This window comes from Cervus elaphus, chromosome 9 (assembly GCF_910594005.1).
Source record: "Cervus elaphus chromosome 9, mCerEla1.1, whole genome shotgun sequence".
In the NCBI taxonomy this organism is placed as follows: Eukaryota; Metazoa; Chordata; class Mammalia; order Artiodactyla; family Cervidae; genus Cervus; species Cervus elaphus.
The window spans coordinates 73,802,455-73,821,066 of record NC_057823.1 but is presented as its reverse complement, the minus strand read 5'-3'; the positions used below and the strand labels follow the sequence as shown (position 1 = coordinate 73,821,066).

The window sequence follows — 18,612 nt, the reverse complement described above, 5'->3', positions numbered from 1 at the left end:
TTTAAGTCTGAATTTGGCAATAAGAAGTTCATGATCTGAGCCACAGTCAGCTCCTGGTCTTGTTTTTGCTGACTGTATAGAGCTTCTCCATCTTTGGCTGCAAAGAATATAATCAATCTGATTTCGGTGTTGACCATCTGGTGATGTCCATGTGTAGAGTCTTCTCTTAAGAATGAAGGGATGGAGCCAAAGCAAAAACAATACCCAGTTGTGGATGGGACTGGTGATAAAAGCAAGGTCCGATGCTGTCAAGAGCAATATTGCATAGGAACCTGGAATGTTAGGTCTATGAATCAAGACAAATTGGAAGTGGTCAAACAGGAGATGGCAAGAGTGAATGTCGACATTCTAGGAATCAGCGAACTAAAATGGACTGGCATGGGTGAATTTAACTCAGATGACCATTATATCTACTACTGTGTGCAGGAATCCCTTAGAAGAAATGGAGTAGCCATCATAGTCAAGAAAAGAGTCCAAAATGCAGTATTTGGATGCAATCTCAAAAACGACAGAATGATCTCTGTTTGTTTCCAAGGGAAACCATTCAATATCATGGTAATGCCGGCCTATGCCCCAACCAGTAACGCTGAAGAAGTTGACGTTGAACGGTTTTATGAAGACCTACAAGACCTTTTAGAACTAACACCCAAAAAAGATGTCCTTTTCATTATAGGGGACCAGAATGCAAAAGTAGGAAGTCAAGAAACACCTGGAGTAACAGGCAAATTTGGCCTTGGAGTACGGAATGAAGCAGGGCAGTGGCTAATAGAGTTTTGCCAAGAGAATGCATTGGTCATAGCAAACTCCCTCTTCCAACAAAGTTGTAAAGGTTTTACCTAACCTACCCCACAACGTGAATCTTAATATAAGGGATTGGACAGAGGCTCTTGCTAAGAAGGAGAACCATGCCTTTGAGAAAGATGTGTTGTTTTGTTTTGTATTCATCAGCTCTAGGCTTAAAGAAAGTAGTTTTTGGTGAAATAGATTGTTGCCGCAACAACTCAGAGCTTAAGAAACAAACCTTTTATAAGACTAGTAGGAAGGAATGTAGAAAAAATGACAACAACAACAAAATAGAGTTTATCCCTTCCTCCTCCTCCAGAGCCCTGGTTGTCTTATCATCCTACCTAAGAATAAACTGTCTCACTAGCATGTGAAATGAGTGCAATTGTGTGGCAATTTGAACATTCTTTTGCATTGCCCTTATTAGGGTTTGGAATGAAAACTGATCCTTTCCAGTCCTGTGGCCACTTCTGAGTTTTCCAAATTTGCTGCTATATTGAGTGCAGCACTTTAACAGCATCATCTTTTAGGATTTGAACTAGCTCAGCTGAAATTCCATCACCTCCACTAACTTTGTTCGTAGTGATGCTTCCTAAGGCCCACTTGACTTCACATTCCAGGATGAGTCTTTGATTTAGGAATCTACAATTAAGGAATACTAGCCTTAGTGCCAGAGAAGGCAATGGCACCCCACTCCAGTACTCTTGCCTGGAGAATCCCATGGACGGAGGAGCCTGGTAGGCTGCAGTCCATGGGGTCGCTAAGAGTCGGACACGGCTGAGTGACTTCACTTTCACTTTTCACTTTCATGCATTGGAGAAGGAAATGGCAACCCACTCCGGTATTCTTGCCTGGAGAATCCCAGGGACAGGGGAGCCTGGGGGGCTGCCGTCTACGGGGTTGCACAGAGTCGGACACGACTGAAGCGACTTAGCAGCAGCAGTATTAGTGCAGAGATATATATTTGCAATGACTTTCTTAACTATTTCTCATGAAAAAATTGAAACCAAAATAAAAGTACCTCCATGAGGGCATGAATGTATAGATTTTTGTAAATCAATACAATAAAACATTAGGTAGAAATAAGAAAATGTACATTTCTTTGTACTTATTTGAAGCATGTCTTGGATGTATCGTGACGTGAAAAAAATGCCTGTTGAAGGTAAACATGTACAGTATGATCCAGTTAGACCCACATCAAGCTGTTTGCAGTGGCTGCCTTTGAGGTGTGGCATACAGTTGATGAAGACTGAAATTTACTTTATTATATACTTTGAATTCGTCACAAGTTAATTGTTATTTTTTTTAAAAATGTAGTGAATATGGTCTAGAAAAAAAGAAAGAAAAAAAATAAGAGAAAAGGAAAAGAAATGCACAGTCATAGAGAATATGGAACATGCATGGATTGCAGGGCAATGGGAAGAGCAACAGGAAGACCTCTTAGGAGCCTCTACGTTCATCTAAAGGGTGGATGATTTTTTCTGGGGTTGGAAGTAGAAGGAGGACCAGATACTAGTTTTATAGATATTTAGAAGGTAGGATCAACGTTATTGGGTATAGAGAGGAAGATGCAGATAAGTGCTTATAATAACATCTAATGAGAACAACTTAAGCCTTGAGACTAATTTTTAAAATTAGTAATTTAAGACCTTACGCTTGGATTATAGGAATGATTAAGGGTATTTAGTGAGTCTACCTGTCTCATTTGAGAGAATCAGGTGTTCCTCGCTATGTGGGATACCCACACTCTTTCCCTTTGGGTCTGAATCTCTGCCTTACTTTTCTCTTCTCTAAACAAACTGTTTCTCTATGTGTTCTCCCATTTGTTGTTATGCTGTGTCTCTTGTAATAAACTTTATATACCCACACAAAAAAATTGAGAATCAATTTCCTCTTTTAGAGTTCTTATATACTAATGATTCTTATTTTCTGAGATCTTTTAGTGAAGTCACTAATAAACAACATAGAAGATAATGGGCAAGAAAGCAGATATAATTCATAAATATACTATGCTTCTTTGTATTGGGAATATAAATAATTTTGTTGTTGGCCTATTTTTGCATGTGAGCTATAATGAATCCCCTCCCTTTCTCTGCTAACTGGATCACATGATAGATACTATTACTAATTCGTGATGTGACATGTCCCCCTGCCTCTTGATACTTATTCTTGATCCATTGGTGCTGCCAAATACATGCCAAAAGGTAAAACAGCTGGTCTCTTGTAGACCAAATGCACTGTATGTAATTAGAGTGTCATCTTAATTTACTCTAAGATACAGTCTCCGGTAATATATGGAGAAAGATTTCTGAAGCTGAGAATTTTCTAGGCAACTCTCTTTTACATTATAGTGAAGAACTTCCAGAAGACTGAACACCTTTCTGGATTTTGAATTCCAGAATGTGATGCTGCTCACTATACCCTTGAGCGATTATCTTCCCAAATGAATAGAACAATCATTGCAGAATTGGTGCGCTGCTAGAAAAGATTCCAACTGGCACCTTCAGAAGCCTTTCTTTGGGTCTGGAACCAGTACTGTTCTTAATAGATGATGATAGAAATAAGTATTTTTATATAATTACTTAAACAGTTTCATTCACGTAATTCCTGTGAAGTCATTGCGCCCAAGAAATTTTGCTTTGAAAAGATGAATTGTAAATGAAAGCATTCTTTTCTTAAGGAATACTAATGACAGGTCATGAGTTGTCCACTTAAACCTGGTAGGGAAGAACTTTAGTCTTCTATTAAGTGTTTGTTTTCATTATGCATATAGTAACTCATTTTCTACTTTAAATAATTTGCTGGGGCCTTTATATTAGGAAGCTTGTTCTCTCTTCTCCTCCCCTTTCTCTTTTTCTCTATCCCTTTTCTCCCTACTCCCCCTGCCCTTCTCCTTTTCCTGACATTTTTTATGTGAATTATGGGAGCAACAGTTATATCTTTTTTAGTATCCCTTTTCTTGTCATGGGTAATTTGGTGGGTATTATTTTTATTTTGCAGTGTTGACTTTATCTATTCCCAAATACAATTTCTTTTTCATGAAAAAGATTTATAAATAGGAGAGGATACTATTAACATAGGATACTATTAAGAACTGCAATAAAATTTTAGCTTGAGGAAAAAGGTTATAAATATGTGTTGTTCTGATTGCTATTTGGGCATAGACCTGAAAGAAATAACATTTTAGAAATAACTTAGGATCAGTAAACATGTGTGAAAGCATGGTATTTCTTGCCACCAAAAGTATGGTTTGAGAATATTTTATTATATTTATTGAAGTATAATTGATTTACAATGTTGTGTTAGTTTTTGCTGTAGCAGAATATTTTAAAGAAAAAGTCATTTATGAGGAGGCAGATACACATTTTACTCTTTATCAAAATTTATTGTCAACTTACTATATGACAAACTCAGTATAAGGCCATGAGAACTCTCTCATATTACTCATTAATTTTCAACCCTTCTGTAAAGCTGAGATAACTATTTTATAGCCTGAATGTTGAGGGTTTAGCTGCTGCATTGCTGCTAAGTTATTTCAGTTATGCCCTACTCTTTGTGACCGCACGGACCGTAGCTCTCCAGGCTCCTCTGTCCATGGGATTCTGCAGGCAAGAATACTGGAGTGGGTTGCCATTCCCTTCTCTAGGGGATCTTCCTGACCCAGGAATCAAACCTTGGGTTTGATCTCTTATCTCTTATGTCTCCTGCATTCCTTTTGAGCAGCCAGTAGTAATTCTGTAAGCTTATTGAGCACTTAACCTGTGCTGGTTAGTATTCTGAATATTTAATGAATATGTTAATTTAGCCTCATAATGGTTCTGCCAGATAGAATTGTCATCCCCATTTCATGATTCACTGAAAGGGTTTAGGAGGTATCTATGTGACTTACCCAAGTTCACATTGTTGATGAATTATAAACCATCTTCATCAACCTGATTTGTTTGGCTCTAAACCTGAACTCTCTACAAGTCTCTATCATGTTTTCACAGATGATTTCTTCTGACGTTTTGCTTTGAAGATCTGTGTCTATTATATCTCTCAAAATGCTTAGCCTACTGCTGAACATGCATGCATTTTATATTTTCAAAAACTGCTTTTAGACATAGCATGTAGAATCTAAGACAGTCTCAGAAATGTTTGTGAAATTGATTTCGACTCCTTGAGAGAAAGTCTAGGTAAGTGATTTAAATGTTCACACAACTGAATACAGTTGTACCGGAGCTAATCAAAATCCCCCTCCAAAGGGGGAAAAAAAAAAAAAAAAACTACTGGAAGTATTTACTTGTGGGGCAAATTTCATTTCTTCCTAAAGTCCGGTCATCACCTTCCATGCTTAAAGCATAAACATTGGATTTTCTGACCTACTACAAAGAGCGTTTTCCTGTCTGCTGCCCCATGATCCATAATTTGAGACCCAGGGTATGCTTTAGTGGAAATATTTGACTGATCTTAGAACTTAAATCTATGAAAACAGTTCGATCTGATAAAGTGAAAGAGCTTGCATTCTTATAGTCAACAAATGGAGAGTTTTTATTTTTATTTATTTATTTATTTTAACCGGAGAGAACAAACGGAGAGTTTTTATTTTTATTTATTTATTTATTTTAAACGGAGAGTTTTTAATAAGCCTAAGGCTAAGTATTTGGGGTCCTGGGTGTTCGTTGGAAGGACTGATGCTGAAGCTGAAACTCCAATACTTTGGCCACCTGATGCGAAGAGCTGACTCATTTGAAAAGACCCTAATGCTGAGAAAGATTGAGGGCAGGAGGAGATGGGGACGACAGAGGATGAGATGGTTGGATGGCATCACCGACTCAATGGACATGAGTTTGAGCAAGCTTTGGGAGTTGGTGATGGACAGGGAGGCCTGGCATGGTGTGATTCATGGGGTTGCAAAGAGTCGGACACGACTGAGCAACTGAACTGAACTGAAGTATTTGGGGTAGCTTCTTTGTTTTGCTTCTCAAAAGAGCAATCCTTGACTACATAAATCCTTCAATGCAGCTTTTCTTTTTTTTAACTTGGTATGGAGTTAAAAAAAAAAACTTGTATGATAACTTCACTATTGCCCAAGCATATGTCCTGATGCATTTGTTTTTTATTATCAGTAATTTTAGTGTCAGTAGTTTCCCTAAGATGCTGTATCAGTGAAAACTTCAGCCCTTTAGAATCAGATTGCATGGATTTGAATTCAGGTTTCCTCATTTCCTACCTGGTGATCCTAGCACATTTATTTACCCTGTCTGTCCTTTGGTTTATTCATATGTAAGAAAGAAAGAAGATGATAAGAATACCTTCCTCCTAAGATTGTTGGTTACATTAAATTAGTTGAGATAACTATGGAAATTGTCTGGCCCAGAATATATGCTTCATAAATGTTACCTATTATTGTCTCCCTCATTTATGGTGTTTTTTTCATGGGTTATAAAAATATTAATATATAATGTTGAGGATTAGTCTATCTTCTACTGTATTTGTATTATTATAAGATACATAGTTTCCTACAAAACTGAGCTGATGATTTCTGCAAGGAAAGCACTGTGATTAGGACCTATTACTTACAGCTTTGTTATTCAGCAGCCATCACCTTCAACACTGATCATCTCTTCTTTTGAAGAATGTTGGCTGCTTCATTAGAATCCACAGTTCCAACCATCAAATGATGATCAACTTAAATTTCAGTGTGGCTTACAATTTTTTAGAAGGCATTTCTTTCTGGTCTCTAATAATCTTCTAACTCCTTGACACAAAATCTAAGTATAAACACTTACCATAATGTGAAAAATAATTATCCTTTGAAATGCAGCTATGAACCGATTTCTAATTCATGAGTGTGTTAAGTCCTTTTTCCTAGCTGGGAATACTATCTGTTGCTTACTGTACAGCCATGACATCAATTTATACCTTTTGTAAATATTTTGTTCTAAGGAGATACTATGGAAAATTAGCAACAAAGCAACAGATAAACATGTTTTGCTTTAGGCTGAAAGAGAGCTTTTTGGTGCTGTGCATATGGAATGGATTAGATAAGAATTTAGAAGAGAAATTAATTTTATCACTTGAGGATAATAAAAAGATAACGGTAATGTGAAAAAAATCAGCCATTTTAACAACTGAGAGATTTCCTTAAAACATTCTGTAATCAAAAGCCAATAATCATAAAACAGTAAGAGGCAATAACTTTTTTCCCACCCCAAGGGTTTTATAAGTATCTCTTCAGCCATAAAACTATATTTATACAGTCATTTCTCACCCAAACTGCATAGTTAATGTGAGATAATGAGGTAGAGGTAAAGAAGAATAAAGGCCAGAGGGGAGAAATTGTATATTCTTCTTCTGAGAGCCTGGGGAACAAAACTTCCTGGGCCTGGAATCTTATTCTAGGATGGGACTTCAGTGTCTGCATCACAAGTGACTTGAGGGGTCTCTTGAAGCTACCAGAGTCTTAAGGTCCTTAGAAGAAAGTGCAAAACTAAAATGGAAAGAAAGCTCCAAGCCACCATGCCAAGCCTGTTCCACTCTGTTCCACTCTCTGTAGTGTTCTCCACTTTTCATCCAAGTCTTTTGACCTTTGAAGCATTATTTCCATAAATAGAAAAAACCATGGAGGAGGAGCAATGATTCATTTGTTCGTTTTACAAAATTGGTCAATTATTCTTGTGCATGAAGGTAAATGGAAAATGTCCATTTCGTTTAAAGGGAGATACCTGTACTCTGTCCTTCTAGTTCTTAAAGATTTTTTTATTCTTTGCCACTGAATCATCTGGAAGCCAGTAGTTTAAGTCTGAGCCATTGCCAAAGTCTCCTTTTGTATTTTGGATGGTAAAATATCATAACGTAATGGGGAATATGTTCCAAGAGCTAAACTGGGGAATGTGTTCAGAGTTCCCCAGTAGATGCCTAAAATCACACATAGTATTAAACTCTGTGTATACACACATAAAATTTGTGTGTATTTTTCCTATACACACATAAAATTTAAACTTTAAAGTCTAGTGAAGTTTACTTTAAATTAGACACAGTAAGAGATTAACAACATAACTAAAAATAGAACAGTATAACACTATACTGTAACAAAAGTTATCTGAATATGGTCTCTCTCTCTCTCAAAATATCTACTGTACAAATGCCTTTTCTGTCTTAACTAAGCACTTATGCACTGTGGTCTAACTTTGTAGCTTGAGGTGAAACAGTAAAACAAGCACAGATTTCTTTTTCCTTCATCACAGTATCACGGAGAGGATTCATTCTTACCGTGGATCTTAGCAACCCCACATAGAACTTTTTTCTTTTCTTATAAGGTCAAGAAATTTAACCTTTTTACTTAAAGGAAGCCCTTCATAACTTCTCTTTGGCATGTCCAAATTGCCAGCATATGTAGTCTTGCGCTTTGGGACCATTATTAAATACAATAGGAATTGCTTGAATACAAGCACTGCAATATCTCAACAATCAAGACGGTTGCTAAGTGACCAGCAGGCAGGAGACAGTGGACATAGGGACCCTTCACATACAGACAGGGCAGAACGGGATGGCTGAGGATCTCATCACACCACTCAGAGTGGCACACAGTGTAAAACTTCTGAATTGTTTATTTCTGGAATTTTCCACATAATAGTTTTGGATTGTGGTTGACCTTAGGTGACTGAAACCATGGAAAGCAAAATCTCAGATAAGGGAGAACTATTGTGTGCCCACTGATAATTCCCTTTTGTTAGCTACCATTTATCTAGTGTTTACTATATATTAGGCACTGAGATAAATGCCTTTTGTTGTTATTTTGTTTAACTCTACTAATTTATTAGTAAGAAGACTAACCAAAAGGATAAATGACTAGGCAGATTGACACGACTGAAAAGGAACCACCTTGCCTGTTCCAGATGCATGTGTGTGCCGTACCTCTAACTAAGGACCTTTCATCAGTGGCCTACAGTCAAGGAATAGGACATAATTTCCTTACATTTAAAATCTTTTTCAAAATCTTTCTGTTTGACTCTATAAGCCAAAAATTCATTTGAAATTTTCTTTTTCAAAAATGCAGGTTCAACACTTTTCAACCCAAATGGTATTATGTTTACAGTTTAATATGACTTTTTTTTTTAATGTCTCTCTTCTCAAATATCTCTTGTTACCTGCTTTAGTCCAATTCTTGCCATTTTCTACCACTTTGGGAAACATTATTGGAGATCTCTGTGACACTAGGAAAGCAGGAATTTTTCACATTAGCTTCTGACTGAGAAGGAAAGCATGGAACAAAGGAAGAATAATTTTCACCAGGAAAATTTGTGGCGGAACATTTGTAGAACCTGTGGTGCCCCGAGTCAGAAAGACCTAGAAAATAGTCCAGTTCCCTGGCTTTTAGACAGCCTGAAAGCAGGCTCTGGAATGAAGTACTTCTAATCTTCTGGAATTTTGCTTGTGCTTAGTCACTTCAGTCGTGTCTGACTCTTTGTGACCCCATGGACTGTAGTCCACCAGACTCCTCATCCATGGGATTCCCCAGACAAGAAATACTGGAGTGGGTTGCCATTCCCTCCGCCTCAGGATCTTACCAACCCAGGGATCAAACGTGCATCTCTTATGTCTTCGACACTGGCAGGTGAATTCTTTACCACTAGTACCACCTGGGAAGCTTAAGGAATATTCAGTCTTATTACTGAATTAAAGAGTTATTTTTTTATTTCTTCTTGGTAAATTTGATAAAGATTTCTTGTCTACTGGAATCCAAAGTATAAAGAAAAGCTATTGGCACATGAGCTATGTTCAGTGACATCCAGGATTTGTATGAAGTAGTTCATCACAGTGGCATGTCTAGCATTTGGAAGACAGTAGATCCTATGTTGAGTTGATGCTGCTCTGAAATTAACATTTATTATCTCTATCTGCAGAGGAGACCTAGAAAGATAGGACTGCATGGGAGGAAAAAGCATATTAGTCTTTTTCAGGGTGGCATAAAGAAAGCCACTGAATTAATATATAAATGTGTGCATTTCACTGCTGACCTAATAACATGGCACAAACTAACCTGTGTAAAATCAATGTGCCTTCCAATGTAGCCTAACCAGTTGTGTGCTGAGGCCAAGCTATTGTGATTGGTCTGCATGAGCCAGGTCGGAGCATATCACAGATGAATCAGTATCTCTTTTAGTAATTTGTGTTGGGGATTAAAATTTAATCCATCATTGTTGACTACATGCCTGTTCATTTTATGGGAATTTAGATTCAATGCACAGTATATTTAGTTCTGGAGACTTTTCACTTATGATGGATGAAGTGTACAGACCAAACTCTGAGAACCTTGAGGGTAAAGGTGGTGGCTTAATTTTCTGATATCTATTTCCAAGTAGGTGGCCTGATACAGGATGGGCATTTAATGAAATTGTTTCACTAATAAGGAAGACCTTTCTCCTCTTTTCTCTGCAAGTCCTATCTGTTTTTCAGCTTGTCATGGCCCCTGTTGTTTATACTAAGCATAAGTAAATTTCCATATATTAAGTATAGTTCTTAAAAGGCCAACAACAGTGACAAAACGCAGACAGGCTTAAGCAAAGAGGAGATATAAATCAGTATTATTTTAGTGATTACAATGACCAGGGGTTGTTTTGGTTTTAGGCAAGGCTGAGTCTAGGGGCTCACCGTGTTACCAGGAGTTGGCCTTTCTCCATCTCTTGGCTGTACTTTCCTTTTTGTTGCCTTTGTTCCCAGGAAAAATTGCTTTCCAAATTGTGACCTTCAAAGTTCCAGGGCACAAAGGAAAATAGCTTCTTTTTCCATACTGCTGCAGTAGAAGTCATAGGCTTGAATCTCAGTAATATAGCTGGAGTCGCATGACCATCTCTAAACCAGAAGGATGAAATAATCTAGCCAGGTTTGTCTGTCCCACATGAACATCTCAAGAGTGCGAGGTCAATACCATCTGAACAACATGCAAACAGTGGAAGAGGGGCGTTGTTTCCCAAGGGAGAGGTTTGAGTTGCTATAACCTGAAATTGAAGAGTGGGATTTGGGCAGGCAGAGGCAACGAGTGGCAACTCCTGTCTCTTCTAAACTCTAGTGCTATGCATTCCAGCTCTGGACCTTCTCATGCAGTTACGGTGGCTCTGGAAACAGACAGCTCTGAGTTTAAATCCTGCTCAGTCATTTAACTAAGTTTATTGAATAAGCAACTGAATTCTCAATTTCCTAATTCTGAAACAAAGAGGATAATAATTTTAAGTTTTTGTGAAGGCTGTAGTAACATATATAAAACATGAAACATTGTGTTTGCACGCATTAAGCCCTGAATATTGGGTAGTGGTGGTGGTGCTAGTAGTAGCAGTTATAATAGTAGTAGTATTTATTTCTCACTCCAACTAAATCATAATATGCTATCTATTTAAAATATTCATCTTATATTTCTGTCTTTTCTACATCATTGATATCTTGGATAATTCTCTAGCAAGGGATTTTTAAAATCTTATTTCTACACTGAACTGCATGACAGGGTGTTCTTTTTATTTTATAGCAGACATCTGCGTTTTGATAGCTCTAATTTTCAGATAATTATGTCTTCTGTTAAGTTAAATTTTGCTCCTAAAATTTCTCCCTATTTGCCCTGGTTTCTAGCTCTGGAGTTAACAAAGATGGTGGTCTCTTTTCCTTACAAGCAGTGGCTTAGTTAATACATGACAAAGTGAATCTACATGAACGTTACTCCTTTTCCCTTGGATGTCTTCAAACGGTCTCCTTGAACTGCTCCTCACCCTGCAGGGTGTTGGGTTGTATTGTCCTTTCATTTCTGTATTCAGAAGTGCTTTTTATCCACTCCTCCTTGTGTTCAGCCAATACTTTTGTAGTTACTGCTCACTCTAGTCATCAGTGGTGCTAAGGATATTACAGTGAGTGCTGTGACCAGGACAGAGAAAAGTCTGCGGCTCTGTGTATGGAAGGGCAAAGGATTGCAGTAGAGGTGCAGAATCAGCCATTAGAAACAACTTTATTGAGGAGGTAGTATGTACTTTAGGACCGAGAGAGTTAATAGAGTTGCCCAAATGAAGAGAAGATGGCTAGATAGGAGGGAAAGGGGCGATTAATACAGGCAGAAGAAACAGCTTGTGTAAAGGTCTAACTATTGGGTAGCCTAGCAAGTCACAGAAATTAATTGAGTTCAGTGTTCTGAAAAATAACCCCTGAGCTTGGGCATTTCTGGAGAGGAGACTGGAAAAATACACAGATGCCGATATGCACACTAAGAAGTTTGCACTCTATCCCGAGGACTATAGATCACTATTGAAACAATTATAAACAGGGCATTGGCATGATCAGAATTGCATTTTGAGAAGCTGCCTCTGGCAAAATGTGTGAAGTGAGTGAGAGGGAACAAGCTTGGCTGCAGAGAGACAGTTTTAATAATACAGGGGAAACAGAGTGGCGGCTTAGATACAGTTGGGAGTTGCGGGATGGAGATAAGTGAATGCATTGTGTGCACCGCATTTATATAAAGCAGACACCTTACTGTGAAGTTTGGATGTTCTTTTAGATATTTCGTTTTTATACTTAGCCTAGTGTTTCTATAAAATGAACCGTGGAAACAATGAGTCTCATTTTTGAGAAGTTTCCTTTGGGTAGAAGTGGAGGAGAAGAACCACCTTATGAGGAGCTGATTCCTTTGGAGGCTCTTCTCCCGGGTGGGAACTTGTCTCCCAACTCACCTCTGCTTCTCCATTACGGTTGGAAAGGTGAGCCATCCCTCAGTGGAGAGGTGTCCAGTTACACTTAACCACGTGATGGGGGGTCAAGGGCATGCCAAGGAGAGTTCCTGTAAAGGAGAAAGTGAACACAAGTTCATAACATCTTTTTAATTTAAGGATGAATGGTCTAGAAATAATAGGACAGATGAACGTATTTGCAAAGCAGAAGTAATGATACAGATGGAGAGGACAAATGTATGGACACCAAGTGGGGGGAAGGGGGAGGATATATTGGGAGGATGGGGCTGATAGATATACACTGCTGTGTATGAACCAGATAACTAGTGAGAACCTACTGTGGAGCACAGAGGAGAAAAAGAAGGTGCAATCTGTCTGTGGGACATATATTGTTAACCTTAAAACTTAATTCCAGTATACAGTAGCTGCTTCCCTTGGGCTTCCCTTGTGGCTCAGCTGGTAAAGAATCTGCCTGCAATGCAGGAGACCTGGGTTCGATCCCTGGGTTGGGAAGATCCCCTGGAGAAGGGAAAGGCTACCCACTCCAGTATTCTGGCCTGGAGAATTCCATGGTCACAAACAGTCACAAAGAGTCAGACACAACTGAACAACTTATACTTTCACTTTCGTAGTAAGTTCAGACAGATTCTATTTGATATCACTTATATGAGACACCTAGAAAAGTCAAATTCATAGAATCAGGAAGTACATGGCTAGATGGCCCAGGGCTGGAGGCAGGGTGAAGAGGAGGGACGGGGACTTAGTGTTTGATGGGGACAGAATTTCACTTCAGGAAACTGAAAAATTCAGGAGATGGATGATGGTAACAGTTACACAATAATGTGAATGTACTTAGCGCCCCTGAACTGTCCAGTTAAATATGGTTAAAATAGTATGTTTTTATATTGTGTGACTTTTTCCACCACACACAAAAAAATCCACTTATATATCTCTAGACATATTTTGGGCTAATGTTTTTAATCCAGGAGTAGTTTTAAGGAAGCTATCCATGCAAAAATTTGAGGATCAGATCAAATAAGATGGGCAGAGTGATAATCAAGTATGCATGGGTATGCTTTAATGAAAGAAAGCTCTGCTAATTTTTGATCAATTTCCTTTGTCTTTGAGGTGTAGTTTGTGACAGAGTTCTCAACTCACATGTCAGCTGCATCTTTAAAGATAGAATCAGTTTTAGTGTATTTATGGGTGAAAATACTAGGTGAGCATATATATATTTTTTTCTTTCTTTTTTTTTTAGTTGTCACCATCCAAAAGTGCAAACTGAGCCTTGCCAGGTAGATTTTTGTTCCTAGACATATCCAAGCAAAATTTGGGTTACCATCTGTCAAGGATTTGGGAGAAAGAATGCTTTCATTAAAGAAGAAGGTTGGAATAAGACAATCAAATCATCATAATACCACCGCTTTTAGCACCTTACTGTATTTTCATCCACATTTTTTAAGTCCAACTCTTAATATATGTACTTTATGCTTTTATGCTATATTTTAAACTAGCAACAATTTCTGCCTTTCTATTTCAACATATTTGCTCCTATGACATATCATATTAAAATTTTCCCCAAGTTTTACTTAACAGTGGGCTTTCAAAAGCTGAATTCTGAATCCCAGATTACAGTGTGCATCTGAGAGTTTTTCATCTTAAATCTATTTTAATCCACTCCAATCCCCCTTTTATAAATACTGACTCAATGAAGAGATGAGACAGTAACCTTGTAGAATATTTAACCTACTGTTTTGTTCTTTTTTGTTTTCTTGGATGTGTCTTAATTTTTAAATAATGAAATCTGTCAGTTTGCTCATTTAGAGCTATTTTTGAGACGTAACCATGTGTTAGGTCATCTGTAGTAAGCGAGACTGAGGAGTCTTGTCATGGTATAGCTTGTGGACTAAGAAGGAAATAAAAACCAAGAGGTCTTTCCTAAATAACATAAAACATTACACATAAATTGGGAAAGAATTAGAAATGGTGCTTGCTGTAAAGTGTGATCATTTCTTAGTATGTCTGCAGAATTCTCCTAGTTTCTAGTCATTATATGGGCAGTGAGTTTGAGAGATTCTGGATTAAACAAGGTTAATAAGTTTCTTTACTATAAGACTTCTCGGAGCCATTAATAAACTGTTAATAATACATGGTAAATATCTAAGAAAAAAAACATGCAATGTATATAGAATTTTCCTAATGTGTTTGACCCTGGCACACTTTTCTTGAGAAGCATCTTAGTGGAACCATTATTGTGTAGAATGCATTTTGGCTAGAATGATATATGTGAAAGTTCCTAGTACAGTCAAGTAGAAAATATTCTACAAAAGTCTAGAGATGTTAAGATCAGACAGAATGGTTGCTGTCTACAGCCTTTATAAGTGGCAATTAAACATGGAACAAAGTATCGAACTCAAAATAATCTTCTCAAACTTCTGTGTTCAATGGGGCATATTTCATCAAAAGACTTGTATGCCAAAGGAAATATCTTTGAATATTTATCACATACAGATCTATAAAGTCTGTGCTTTAAAAGAAGTAGTATGATCATGCCTATGCCTCTGGGGCATCACTTATTCTTAAGAATAGGATGTTGGGTTCAGCACTATTTTTTTTTTGGGGTTCAGCACTATTGAGGGGATAGTTGCTATGATCTAGATAGATTTTTCTGGGGCCCAAAGATCGACATATCTTGTACAGGAAAAGCAGTTGCAGTATTAATATATATTAAAGATGCGCTTTCTATCAGACAGCCAGAGAGACCTTTGAGAAAGAAGAATTAAAATGAGAAGAAATGATGTTGGACTTTGAAATGTGTCACAGTAACTGTCTTGCTATGAAGTCATCTAAAATTCTGTCTTTCAATCAGGAGCCAACCGTACTACATGGAACCAAAAGAAGCCAGGAACAGTACGTAGACTGATGTAGCAGAGTCATTTTGACAGGTCTCCTTCTTGTAGAGAGCATGCAGTTCCATTTCCTAAATCTCTGAAACCCAGGCACAAATGCACACAATGTGAAGGACCGGTTTCCTTTGCCACCTTCCTGTCCACATTCTGAGAAGGTATTTTGATGTTGAATGAGAAGATTTGAAAGCAGCAAAGCTTACTGTTGATGATGAAGCTGGGAATAGGGAGAGAGTACAAAATAGCATGGTGTGGCACCTTGGGACCTATCTCCCCCCAGCCCTTAAGTGGTTACATGGTCATGGGCACAATTACAGGTCTCAGGATTTCAGGTTTCCTTTCATAAATTCAGAAGATTGGACTCGAACGAATATCCCAGATCCAAGAATTGGCCTTCCTGTAATGATTGGGGAATTCAAGACTGGTGTTGTCTTCTGGGTCCTTTAACCTGGAGTCTGGGAAAGAAGAATGCCAAACTCATTCTAGTTTCAGCCTATGGATTTTTAGTTCAGCATTAGGTATTGAGGGCTTCCCAAGTGATTCAGTGGTAAAAGAATCTGCTTGCCAATGTAGGAGACACCGGAGATGTGGGTTTGATCCTTGGGTCAGGAAGATGGCCTGGAGAAGAAAATGGCAACCCACTCCAATAGTCTTGCCTGGGAAATGCCATGGACAGAGGAGCCTGGTGGGCTACAGTCCATGGGGTTGCAAAGAGCCAGACGTGACTGACAACTGAACATGGGCTTTAGGCATTGAAAGTACATGGACAGCTCTTCCCTCAAAATGCGTGGGCTCAAATGTAAATGTAAGATTCTTACCACATTTTTATTATTAAAGTTCCTTGAATGTATTAAAGCTGCTGCTACTGCTACCTTTGCTAAGTCACTTCAGTTGTGTCCGACTCCGTGTGACCCCATAGACGTCAGCCCACCAGGCTCCCCCGTCCCTGGGATTCTCCAGGCAAAAACACTGGAGTAGGTTGCCATTTCCTTCTCCACTTTGACTCCCTGCTGCTGCTGCTGCGAAGTCACTTCAGTCGTGTCCGACTCTCTGCGTCCCCATAGACGGCAGCCCACCAGGCTCCTCTGTCCCTGGAATTCTCCAGGCAAGAATACTGGAGTGGGTTGCCATTTCCTTCTCCAATGGATTAAAGCTAACCATGGTCTATACCAGGCCTGGAGATGGAATTAATTGTACATTATTAACATGCTTTTGCTTTCAGTGAGGTAAGTTATATTTCTTTTCACAGGAAAAAAAATAAAAGATTCAGAAAACAGGCCTATTCTAAGTGATATTTGTGCCATGGATAAAAGTGCATCATATTTTAAATTGCCATTTATATATCCATAGTGGTGAAATCAGACTTTTATTTTGCTGTAGAACAACTCAGTAACCATAGGACCTTGATATATCTCTTGCAATTTATTTTACTTTCAGAAATAATTCACTGTAGTTAGAAGAACCATGCATGCTCAGTCACTTCATTCATATCTGACTCTTTGTGACCTCATGGACTGTAGGCCACCAGCCTCCTCTGTTCATGGAATCCTCCAGGCAAGAATACTGGAGTGGGTTGCCATGCCCTCCTCCAGGGGGTCTTCCTGTCCCAGGGATTGAACCCAGATTTCCAGCATCTCCTGCATTGCGGGCAGATATTTTACCACTGAACCACTGGGAAGCCCTTTTAGAAGGAAACTCACTCCCATTCTTTGCCATAGCCCTTTGTTACACATTACCTCTCATCCTCACTGTGACTCTGCCAGTAGGCTTCTTTACTCATGTGGCAGTTTTTAATCTGTGGTTTCATTTCCCTCATTGCCTTTGTCTGTGCTTTAGTACATGAAATAATTTTAGTACATGAACTAATTTTAGTACAAGAAATACTACACTTGAAACTGGGCCTGTATATTGGCATAGCATTTAATACATTATATGTAACCAGATACTTGGTAAAATGCATTTGTTGCCTAAACCGATGTGTATCTATGTTATATATGTATATGATAGTTTATATTTGTTTTTCATCTATCATACATCTTCTGTTAGGCAAGACTGGAAGCAGAAATTTATAATTGATTTAAAAACCCAAGTTGATAGCCCTTTAGCTTAGTGATAGTGAGAATGTTTCCCCATCATTTTAGATACACTAAAATGAAAAGCAATATTACATTCACCATTAAACTGTAAGCATTTCTGTATTTCTTAATGAATATAGGTAGTGCTTTATAAATTTTAGGAAGGGTAATAATGGTCCAAAGTTGACCAAGTTTAACACTTCTGGTATTTATAATTTGTTTCAACTATGGTTCCTGGAAAATGTGGTTTTTACTCTGTCAACTCAAATCCTCTTGAGAAGTAGGTGCAGCATGATATACTAGGCAATATGAAAGTATATTTTTTAGTTTGATACAAAAAAAGCAGTACCTCTCCTTTTGAAGATAGTTATCATCTGTTTTGTATAGTTCCTCTGTGTATTTCTGTGACGTCTTCTTAATAAATTCTGCTTCTGGTAGGTTCATACCATTTCTATCCTTATTGTGCCCATCTTTGTATGAAATGTTCCCTTGGTATCTCTAATTTTATTGAAGAGATCTCTAATTTTTTCCCATTCTGTTGTTTTTGTCTATTTCTTTCATCTATTTCTTGATCACTGATGAAGGCTTTCTTATTTCTCCTTGCTATTCTTTGGAACTCTGCTTTCAAATGGGCGTATCTTTCCTTTTCTCCTTTGCCTTTACTTCTCTTCTTTTCATAGGCATTTGTAAGGCCTCCTCAGACAACCATTTTACCTTTTTGCATTTCTTTTTCTTGGGATGGTCTTGATCCCTGTCTCCTGTACACTGTCACAAACCTCCCTCCATAGTTTGTCAGGAACTCTTGTCTATCTGATCTAATCACTTGAATCTATTTGTCACTTCCACTGTATGATTGTAAGGGATATAATTTCAGTCATATCTGAATGGTCTAGTGGTTTCTCCTATTTTCTTCAGTTTACGTCTGAATTTGGCAATAAGGAGTTCATGATCTGAGCCACAGTCAGCTCCCGGTCTTGTTTTTGCTGACTGTATAGAGCATCTCCATCCTTGGCTGCAAAGAATAGAATCAGTCAGATTTTGGTATGGACCACCTGGTGATGTCCATGTGTAGAGTCTTCTCTTCTGTTGTTGGAAGAGGGTGTTTGCTATGACCAGTACATTCTCTTGGCAGAACTCTATTAGCTTTTGCCCTGCTTCATT

General features: G+C 38.1%; 1 protein-coding gene across 4 annotated transcripts in view; it reads left to right on the top strand.

Annotated features, from left to right (window-relative positions):
• The window catches only part of GABRB2 (gamma-aminobutyric acid type A receptor subunit beta2), a 273,763-nt gene that overhangs the window by 58,388 nt on the left and 196,763 nt on the right, over positions 1–18,612 (top strand). The window lies entirely within an intron of this gene.